A 10794-nucleotide genomic window follows, 5' to 3' on the forward strand; every position below is an offset into this window, starting at 1 on the left:
CTGAAATTAAAAAAAATATTTACATGAAAGGAGGGGTTGGGATGGGAAGGTGGGATGAGGTTGTGTCCCTGGGGCCAAGGAGGTGCATCATCACTGGGGGGATGGTGGCCAGCTTGGTGGTTGCTGGGCCATGGCAGCCATTGCTAAGAGTGGCTCAATCATCTGCCTCTGACCTTGGACAAGTTCCACCAAGTTGGCCGCCATATGCCCCAGTGGTCCTTCCACTGAGTCCGTACTGCGGTTCAAACACACCGGCAGAGCAAGCGCAGCATCCTAGCGTGCCCCAATAGAAGCAGGCATTCCTTCCTTCCTCCCGAGGCCCTTCCTCAGATGCTGCGGCTTGTTCCCATAACGGTGAGCCACTGATGGTGCGTCAGCAAAGGGCACACCTTCGTCGTCAATGACAATTATCTCCTTGGCCTCCAGGGACACGGGGGGGAGGGGGGAGGTGAACAGAAGTGGCATAGGCAGTGCTGCTGGCGGCGGAGGTTGTGGTGGCAGCAGTGGTACTTTGCCACCCATCCCCTGCGGGCGGAGGTGGCAGTGGCAGTGGTAGGGACACTTGACCGTTCTTTTGTTCCTCCTCCTCGTCAGAGCTGGATGTATCTGAAATGAGAAATCCCAACGCATTAATAACATTCCCTGGAGAGGCAGGGATAGTGGAGTGAAGGCTGGGGAGAGATAGTTTTCAAGATTTGTCAATTGTATACAACAAATGGACATAAACCAAATTCATTGTAAACCGATCATCGCCGCGCTGTGATGCTCCCACCCTCACCCGCACATAGTCCAATTTTAAATTAGAAACCAGCGATGAACAGTCTGATCATTTCCTGCATTCTTGTCTTCATGACCATCTGCTTTAGGAGCATTCCTGCCACAATCACATTTTTATTTACCACAGCTACACTCACCATCCTTCTGCCAAAGCCAAGTGCGGAGAACCCAGCCATTCTCTCTCTTCTCTCCTCAGCTTCCAGGCCCTCTTCTTCAATGCCTCTACCTGGCAGGTACAATAAAAAAAAAAAATTACTAAGCAAACAAATGATGTTTGGCCTGCAACTCCCATCACCCTGTCCCTTTGACATTAAAAGTCCCTGCACATTTTTAAATCCAGACAAATTTGCATATTTTACCTATTTGTATCTAGAGTGAAAAGAATTGTACAAAGGCCTAACAATTGTCTATCAATGATCCCCCACAGTAATATAAAAAGTGAAGGTATTATACAAGCACCATCAACAATAGTCACAAATCTATTAAATAGAGGGTACCATAAATTTACAAAATATTACACACAATTTTTATTATAAACATCTATTAATACATAACAAATGTATTGTAAATTGTACACAATAACACCCAATCCCATAAAAACAATCATCCCAATATATCCCAGCTAGGACCCTAGTTTCAGCGACACCAGGTTGTCTTTTTTAGGGGATACTTTCCCATAAAAACAATTTACCCCAATAATTGAATAACTAATACAAATACAATACATATTAACAAACAAGATTTTTCAAAATATAAGCATATTTAATAATGAAATAAATCCATGAGTACACCTGAAAAATTAAAATTAAACATTTTTTAAATCTCCTAAGTAATTTCACATAATATTATAGAAAACTTTTTGTTTATATTTACTGTCAAAATATGCGCTGCTCCTCCTAATACTTACAAACCTTTTTTGAGCCGGTTTCAAAATCAATATCAAACTAGATGTCTCGACAAATACAATTTCACATCCAATAGCACCTACAAACAACAATAAAATTAGTCATACCAAATGGCACAAAGAAATTTTTAACCCAACTTCCACGCTGCTCTGATCTAAAACACTTACCCGTATAGATTAAACGAAGATCTCTTTCTATCAGCATGCTTAATTTCTATATATCGTTTCTTCAATTTTAACTCAACCTACACACAAATAGTAGAGACCATTAATCTGTATATATATATCTTGGTATAAGCATTCATTGGAGAAGTCACAACAATAATAAATATACTTACATATTATCGCAACTCAATCTCTGAAATTATAGTTGTCAATATGGCAAGCATGATCCAAAATAAAATGCCTTGCATGTGCTTCATTAGCGATTTTCGATCCTTTTAAAAGTAACGAGTAACGCTGCCCCTAATTAATTATTTCACTTTTACTGGATGAAAAAGCACATATGCAAATACCACAATAGCTTCTAAGGATTAACAACACACGTAAGATGGACAAATCTATTCAATCATTTCCAACCCATAACAACAAAGAAAGAAAATAAGAGATAACCGCAACAAAGAGCAGAATATTATTTATATCAACCCATCCACCAATTCACATAAGACAGACAATACCTACTAATAAAATTCATCTATAAGAAGTTGTTCCACTCAGTATTGATGTTTAAGCCAGCCGGCTCTACAGTATGCCATTCATATATAAATCTTTGTTCTTTTCGTATTAATAATGTAGATATATCTCCACCTCTCTTAAGAATGATCTGTGCGATCACAAAGAATCTTAAATCCTCGATGCGGTGTGATATCCGCCGCCAATGTTTGACTAAAGGAGCCCCTTCATTCTCAGTGTGAATACATGATAAATGTTCTAAAATTCGAGTTTAAATCTTTTGCTTTATCTGCCCAACATACACTTGTTCACATGGACAAACAATCGCATAAACAACCTGTGAAGACTGACAATCAAACTTAGCTGGAATACGATACATACATTGTCGGGCTTTGACAAAAAATTGGGTTGTCACAAATCAAACAGGCATATAGAACATTCACCACATTATATTTGTCCTGCCTCTTGCAATAAAGCTGCATCTAATGTTGGTAAATCTGAGGAAACAAGTTTATCCCAAAGTGACTGATTTTTTGCAATGCAAAGACAGGTAAATCCTTAAAAATAGGATCATGCTCTAGGAAAGCCCAATGCCAACATATAATCATTTTAATTTTACTGCAATATACTGAAAAAGGAATTGCCCGGGGGAAAGTGACATCATCATGCGAGATGGCCGCTTGAATACCGAGCTAATCCTCCTTAAACCATAATTTCTGGCGATATCAATTGAAATGAATGGACTGATCTCGCTCTGAACACACCCAAGATGGCATCTGAGAAGAAGAAAAAAAAACCGTGATCCGAAGCAGTTTTCTTTTACCTCTGCTGCGGCAACTGGTGCTCTCGGGCCTGCAGAAGAAATGGCGGTGCCGTCAAAAGCTGTGGGGCTGCGCAGCAATAAGGGAGCTTTCCCCACCTCGGAAGTGCCTTCTCAGTCAGAATGGCAGACCTGGTTTCATGAGCTACACAATGATGTAGCCGAGTTCCGCAAAGAGGTGGGTGACCTTATGATGGAAATGCAAGGTGACACTGTGGACCTGGGACGCTGGGTGGAGGAGGCGGAGGCCCGCTTCGATGATCTCAGATCTCAAGAGGATTGTGAGAAATTGCAAAATGCCTTTGAAAAACTGGGAGACTGGGCATGCAAATGGCAAATGACATTTAGGGGTAGATTTTTAAAGGAGTGCTACCCGGTGCGCACAAATGTACACCCGATTTTATAACATGCGCACTTAGGGGTTGATTTTAAGAGCCGCGTGTGCACATGGATGTGGCTATTTTATAACACGCTCGCACATGTGCGGTGGATTTTAATCCACTGCTTATTCTTGGGATAAGCAGCTTGGAATCTACCCCTTGGGATCCTGCCAGGTACTTGCAACCTGGCTTAGTCACTGTTGGAAACAGGATCCTGGGCTTGATGGACCCAGTATGCAAGCCTTATGTTCTTACAAGATGGGGTTTTTAAACAGTTCTATGCCTCTTGGATACTTTTAACCTTTGCAGCTGCAACTTTCAATTTTTTCTGTCTATATAACAGGGTACCATCAAGCTGGGGTGAGATAACTTAGTACAAATTTCATCTTTATGAGACTTTGCTCACTCCAACTGATGTCAAATCTTCACCAAGGTATACTGTGCTGTTCGTACGTCTCACTCTACATGTGAAACTGGCCTCTATATCGCTCCATGGTGAGACCACACCTTGAATACTGTGTACAATTCTGATCGCCGCATCTCAAAAAAGATATAGTTGCGATGGAGAAGGTACAGAGAAGGGAAACCAAAATGATAAAGGGGATGGAACAGCTCCCCTATGAGGCAAGGCTGAAGAGGTTAGGGCTGTTCAGCTTGGAGAAGAGACGACTGAGGGGGGATATGATAGAGATCTTTAAGATCATGAGAGGTCTTGAAAGAGTAGATGTGAATCGGTTATTTACACTTTCGAATAATAGAAGACTAGGGGGCATTCCATGAAGTTAACAAGCAGCACATTTAAGACTAATCAGAGAAAATGTTTTCACTCAACTCACAATAAAGCTCTGTAATTTGTTGCCAGAGAATGTGGTTAGTGCAGTTAGTGTAGCTGGATTCAAAAAAGGTTTGGATAAGTTCTTGGAGGAGAAGTGCATTAATGGCTATTAATCAAGTTTACTTAGGGAATAGCCACTGCTATTAATTGCATCAGTAGCATGGGATCTTCTTAGTGTTTGGGTAATTGCCAGGTTCTTGTGGCCTGGTTTGGCCTCTGTTGGAAACAGGATGCTGGGCTTGATGGACCCTTGGTCTGACCCAGCATGGCAATTTCTTATGTTCTCTCTCTCTTTCTGTTTCTCTGTCTCTCTCTCTCAACCCTGATTGATCCGGTGCCACTAATAGGGCTACCTTCCTCAATCGCTCTGCCAAAATCTTGCCTAAGATTTTCAAATCAAGATTTATTAAAGAGATGTGCTGATATGATCCACAAAGTGTATGATCCCTGCCTTCTTTGGCTAATACTGATCACCCTGGCTGTGTTAGTAGCTGTGGCAATTGTGTCCCCTCTTTCGATGCATTGAACATGTTAAGTAAGGGGGACATCAATACCCTCACTGAAAGTCATAAAAGTTTGCGGTATAGCCATCAAGGCCCAGAGACTTGCCCACCTTCAGCCCTTAATGGCTTGTAAAATTTCCCCAGCTATAAGTTCAGCATTCTGCTGCAACTTGCACTCCATGGAAACTGGAAGGGTGTGTGGTGTCCAGATGCTGAGTTATCTCTGAAGAAGCAGCTGCATTGTTGGAATCATAGAGGTCCCAATAGAGCTCTATGAAATGGTTACTAATTTCAGCCTGCGTATAGACTAAATTCCTCATAGCATCTCTTATTTCAGTTACATTGGTTTGTGAGTGTCTCTCTTTCAGTCTCCTTGCTAGATGATGGCCCGCCTTATTGCCAAATTTGAAATGTTTTTGTTTTAGAAAATCTAATTGAAATGCTATTTTAGCAATATCCAGATCATTTAGGAGTCTCCTAGCTTCTTGCAGCCGATGCAAGATGTCTGGTTTTGGGGGTTCTTTTGTGACTTAACTCTAGCTTCGCGATTTTCTCCATTAAGAGTAAACGGGATCTTTCCCTCTCTCTTTTTAGAAATACAACATGAGATATTAATTTACCCCTTACAGCTACTTTTAAACTCTGCCAAAGGATACTAGGTGTCACTTCCCCATTATCATTAATAACTAAGAAGTCCTTGATTTCTGTATTAAGGAATCCATGTATAGCTTATCCTCCAAGAGTGAGTCATTTAATCGCCAAAAGCGAGTACTCACCTCTCTACTGGCAGTATGGAGAGACGACGAGACATGGGCATGGTCTGACCATGTAATATTGCCAATATCGGCTGCTTTAACAGCTCCCTAAAGATTTTTCAATTAGGAAAAAATCTAGCTGTGAGTAGAATCTGTGGGAATGGGAAAAATATGTGTAATTACGGGTGGTGGGATTCTGTAATTGCCAAATATCAATCATATTCCTTTCCCCCATAAAGTTCTTCAACGTCCGCCTGCTTTACCTCCCTCCTCCAGTTCTGGTACCTGTATTGTCTAAAAAGGGGGTATCTGGTCACATTAAAGTCTTCTCCCACAACTAGATGGCCTTTCGCCCAGTACCTTGCTATCGCCGAAACCTTATCTATGAAACGGTCCTGCTCCACATTCGGAGCATACAAATTAAGCAAGGTATATCTCCAGGGTCGGATTTCCCATAAGGCCAACCTAGGCCATGGCCTAGGGCGCAGCAGTCAAGGGGGGCGTATATACAGCAGAAATAACAATCAAACATTTACAGATTTTTCAGTATTATTTTGAAAAGGCCATATAAAATGCTGTTTTTTAAATTTACATCCATATACGGTACTTTAAATAAATTGAGCGGTACATTTACGTTGCCCATCTCTACAGTTTGCGCTGTCTTGCTCAGTTACAGGCATAAAGCATTTGCTATTTCTCTCTCACACACTCAGCGTAAACCACGTGTTAAAGGAAAATGACGGCCATGATACGTTGCAACAGTGAATAGCTCATAGCATCACATTCTAACACATTGAAGATGTTTAAGACTGAGTAGTTAGCTTCTTAGAACTACCTCTGACCAAATAAATTGTACAAGTCCACACACAAGGACGCCGAGGTTTGATCTTTAAAGATCTATACTTCCCTAAAGAAGGAGAACATTCTCTGAAACACTGCAGTGTTGGACAGGATAACAAGGACAACAAGCGACTCAATTATACAGTGGACTTTATCGATAGGTATATCTCTTACATCTTCCTCAGCGAATACAGAAGCAAAAAATTCATTTAGTCTCTCTGCAATGGCTTTGTCATCCCTAAGTGCTCCTTTTACCCCTTGATCATCTAATGGTCCAACTGACTCCCTTGCAGACTTTTTACCTAAAATGTATTGGAGAAAGTTTTTATTTTGAGTTTTTGCTTCCACAGCAAGCAAAGTCTCTGTTTGCCTTCTTTATTTATTTAGATTTTTATATTCTGCTTTTTGTGTATTTTACCAGACAGAAAGAGATTAAAAAATGAATTAGAATCGTGGCTGTTGAGTAACGCATATAATTTAACCTACAGACATCAGAATATACAGAACCACAAAAATAAGGACAAAAGATATTAATTGAACCTTGAATTATAAGTCAAACAATAGAATGCAAGATCCTCAAAACAACTCACTGACTAAGATGTGAAAACCATAACTTCGTATTTCCCTGTACGTACCCGGATCAGTCCAGACTGTGGGTTATGCTTCCCTTCCAGCAGATGGAGACAGAGAAAAACTCAAAGGACGCCTTCTCTTAACCTGGCGTTCCTTCTACATCCCTTCAGTCTCTCTCTGTCTCCAGGAGATGGAGGTGGTGCAAATCCTGCAGTCTTGCCCTGCTTTAAGGGTGGACTTGCAGCCCCTTTAAAAACAAATAAATAAATAAACAAACAAATAAATAAATAAATAAATGTTTGAATAAGTGGTACTTTAGGCTTTGTTCAATCCTACAGCGAATCAAGCTATAAAAAAAAAAAAAAAAGAACGTTAAACCGAAGGGCACTTCAGGAAATCCTCCTTGGGGGTAGCTAGGTTCTAAGGAGCCATCCCCTCCGGTAGAAGGTTTAGGAGTCAGGGTTGGTTACCCTGTGGGGCTCCTCTCAGGTAGGACGCAGAAGGAGACACCGGTGGTCCGGTCACTCTTCTGCCTAGCGTTCCCGATCGCATTGTTTACAAAAAAAAAAAAGGCAGCCTGCCGTTTTCTTCTCTCCTGATCTTAGCGGCTGCACTGCAATTTCTTCGGGGGCTGGTTTCAGCGTCTTTCGCAGCTGTTCGGGCTCCCTGCCTAGCTTTCTTCCCACGAGCCATTTTTGCCCCCCCCCCCTCCCCCGCTGTAGTAATGCCGCGGCCATCTTCTTGTGTAGCCTGCAGGAAGTCTTCCTCCAGACTCTCCTGCGCAGGGCTTAGCCTCCAGTGCATTTCTGGAGTAGAAGGCAGCTCTTTTCAGGCTGCCAGCAACTAAAAGGGCCGATCCATTTCCCCTCAGCGCAGGAACGGCGGCCATTTTAAAAATTTTGTGGAAGCTGAAGCAAGGGCATTGGGGGCAGGGGAGCTCCCTCCAGACCTTTCACTGGTGGATGGAAGCCCTGGCCATGACCCTGACCCAGCTCATGAGCCTGTGGATGTTGACCCCGATCCCCTGGTGGGGGACAGTGCAGGGTCTTTGGATTTTTCATTAGACTTTATGCTGCTTATGCGCAAAGCATTTTTGGCGACTCAATCTCAGCAGCGTGGTACTCTGCATTCTAGTCAGCCTCTTCAGCTGCCCAGTAAGATTGCCAAATGCACGGAAGCCCCAGCGTCTCTGTGGGTCGCCAAATTGCATGGTTCATCTGCGGCAGGGGGTTCTGCTCCTTCGAATGGGACAGCGGGGCTACAGACACTATGGCTGTACCTGTGCCTCCTGCGGAAGTGGATGAGGACCTAGTAAAAGAGTCTCCTCTGGATGAGGACGACCCTAAGGTGGTCCGCCTTTTTCACAAGGAGGAGTTGGAACTGCTGATTCCCTCTGTCTTATCTGAGCTTGGGGTTGATATTCTCCAGGATTTCACTCCCGCATGATTCCGTGGATCCGGTCCTCGCGGGACTGCGTTCTCCGGCCAAGGCCTTTCCCTTTCATCCCATGCTGCAACAGCTAATGACCCGGCAATGGGATGTCCCAGATGCCGGGTTACGAGTGGGAAGGGCTATGGATAAACTTTATCCTCTGCTGGATGAGTCCTTGGAGCTCCTGAAGTCCCCTAAGGTGGACGCTTCAGTAGCGGCTGTCACAAAGCGAACCATTATACCCGTTGCAGGAGCGGCGGCCCTCAAAGATCTGCAAGATCGAAAGTTGGAAGTGCTTCTAAAGAGAATCTTTGAAGTTTCGGTGTTGGGTATCCGGGCGGTGGTGTGCAGTAGCTATATGCTACGAGCTAGCCTCCGTTGGGTCCAACAGTTATTAAAACTTCCAGAGACCTGTTGCCGGGAGAGTCAGAGCAGGCTGAGTGCTTGGAAGCGGCAGTGGCCTATGGTGCAGATATCCTATATGAACTCCTGAGAACTTCCTCTCGCACTATGTCTTTGGCAGTGTCTGCGTAACGCCTCCTTTGGCTGTGTAATTGGTTGGCAGACATTTCGTCTAAGGCTCAGTTGGGGGCGCTGCCTTTCGAGGGAAAATTTCTATTCGGTGCCGACTTGGAGCAGTTGATCAAGTCACTGTGTGAGAACAAAGTTCACAAGCTCCCGGAGGACCAACTGAAACCCTCCAAAGGGTTTCCTTCCACTCGCTCCCGTTTTCGTGGGCAGCGGAGGTTCCGACAGAGCAGACCACAACCAGCGAGGCAGAGACAACCCTCGGCAGACAGCAGTTCTGATACTCTTCCTTTCATGGGTGCAGATCCACCTGCGAAGCAAGTTCAGCTATGTCCCTTGCCTCCAAGTCTTCTCAATGAGATCAGGCCAGCCCATCCCTTGGTTCCTCGGGTAGGGGGGTGTTTATCCCGGTTTCAAGAGGCATGGGTCCTATGCATTGTAGAACATGGCTACGCTTTAGAATTTGCTCGGCCAGTCCCAGATTTCTCTTTGGTCTCCCCCTGCGGTACTCAGACCAAGGCTCAAATTGTTCGGCAGACTCTCGACTGCCTCCTTGCCCTCGGGGCAATAGAGGAGGTCCCCCAAAAGGAATGGAGAATGGGATGCTATTCCATTTATTTTGTGGTCCCCAAAAAGGAGGGATCCTTCCAGCCTATTCTAGATCTCAAAAAGGTAAACAAAGCCCTCAAGATACCTCACTTCCGGATGGAAACCTTACGTTCTGTGATTGCCACGGTTCGCAAGGACGAGTTTCTAGCGTCCCTGGATCTGATGGAAGCATACTTACCTATTCCCATCCACAAGGATCATCAGAGATTTCTGTGATTCATGATTCTAGGTACGCATTTCCAATTCTGCGTCCTGCCGTTCGGACTGGCTATGGCCCCTCGCATGTTCACCAAGGTAATGGTAGTTGTGGCAGCAGCCTTGAGGAAACAAGGTCTTCTAATTAATCCCTATTTGGATGACTGGCTCATCTAAGCAAAGTCAAGAGACCTCTGCATACAAGCGGTGAGAACAGTGGTCGATCTTCTGGAGTCGCTAGGATGGGTTGTCACTCAAGCCAAAAGCAACTTTGTGCCGTCACTCGGAAAAGTGTTTCTCCAACCAGACCGAGTTACCAAGCTGATGGAGCACGTTCGACGTTTGTTGTTGCTGCTACTTCCCAATGCCTGGGACTATCTTCAAGTTCTCGGTTCCATAACATCCACTTTGGAGTTGGTCCCATGGGCATTTGCTCATATGAGACCATTACATCGAGCGTTACTTTCCCATTGGGACCCCAAGTCAGAGAACTTCCAGTTCCCGTTGCCACTCATCGATCCCACCAGGTCCAGTCTGGGGTGGTGGCTTTGCCCTCCTAACTTGACTCAAGGGGTAGATCTCGAAGTTCCGGATTGGATCGTGGTAACCACAGATGTCAGCCTCTCCGGTTGGGGAGCAGTCTGTCAATCCCGCTCAGTCCAGGGCAGCTGGTCTCAGGAGGCGGCCAGCTGGTCGATCAATCATTTGGAAACCAGGGCGGTTCGGTTGGCATTGCGGCACTTCCTCCCACTGTTGCACAATCGAGTGGTCAGAGTTCTTTCCAACAATGCGATGACGGTGGCCTACATCAACTGTCAGGGAGGCACCAAGAGTCAGGTGGTAGCCGACGAGGCAGAGCAGCTTATGACCTGAATGGAAAAACATCTAATTCTACTGGCAGCATCTCACATCGCCAGATCCGACAACATTCAGGTGGACTTTCTCAGCCGCAGACGCATAGATCCAGGGGAG

At 44.5% G+C, this 10794-nt stretch overlaps 1 long non-coding RNA gene across 1 annotated transcript; it reads right to left on the reverse strand.

The window, feature by feature from the left end:
• On the reverse strand, positions 1-2988 carry LOC115096113. The gene is made up of 3 exons (XR_003857972.1): positions 1689-2988; positions 915-1003; positions 1-606 (listed from the first exon to the last, which is right to left on the reverse strand). It is a non-coding gene; the product is annotated as an uncharacterized LOC115096113 (long non-coding RNA).
• Positions 2989-10794: the final 7806 nt, after the last annotated feature.

The sequence above is a fragment of the Rhinatrema bivittatum genome, chromosome 7 (assembly GCF_901001135.1).
Source record: "Rhinatrema bivittatum chromosome 7, aRhiBiv1.1, whole genome shotgun sequence".
Lineage (NCBI taxonomy): Eukaryota > Metazoa > Chordata > Amphibia > Gymnophiona > Rhinatrematidae > Rhinatrema > Rhinatrema bivittatum.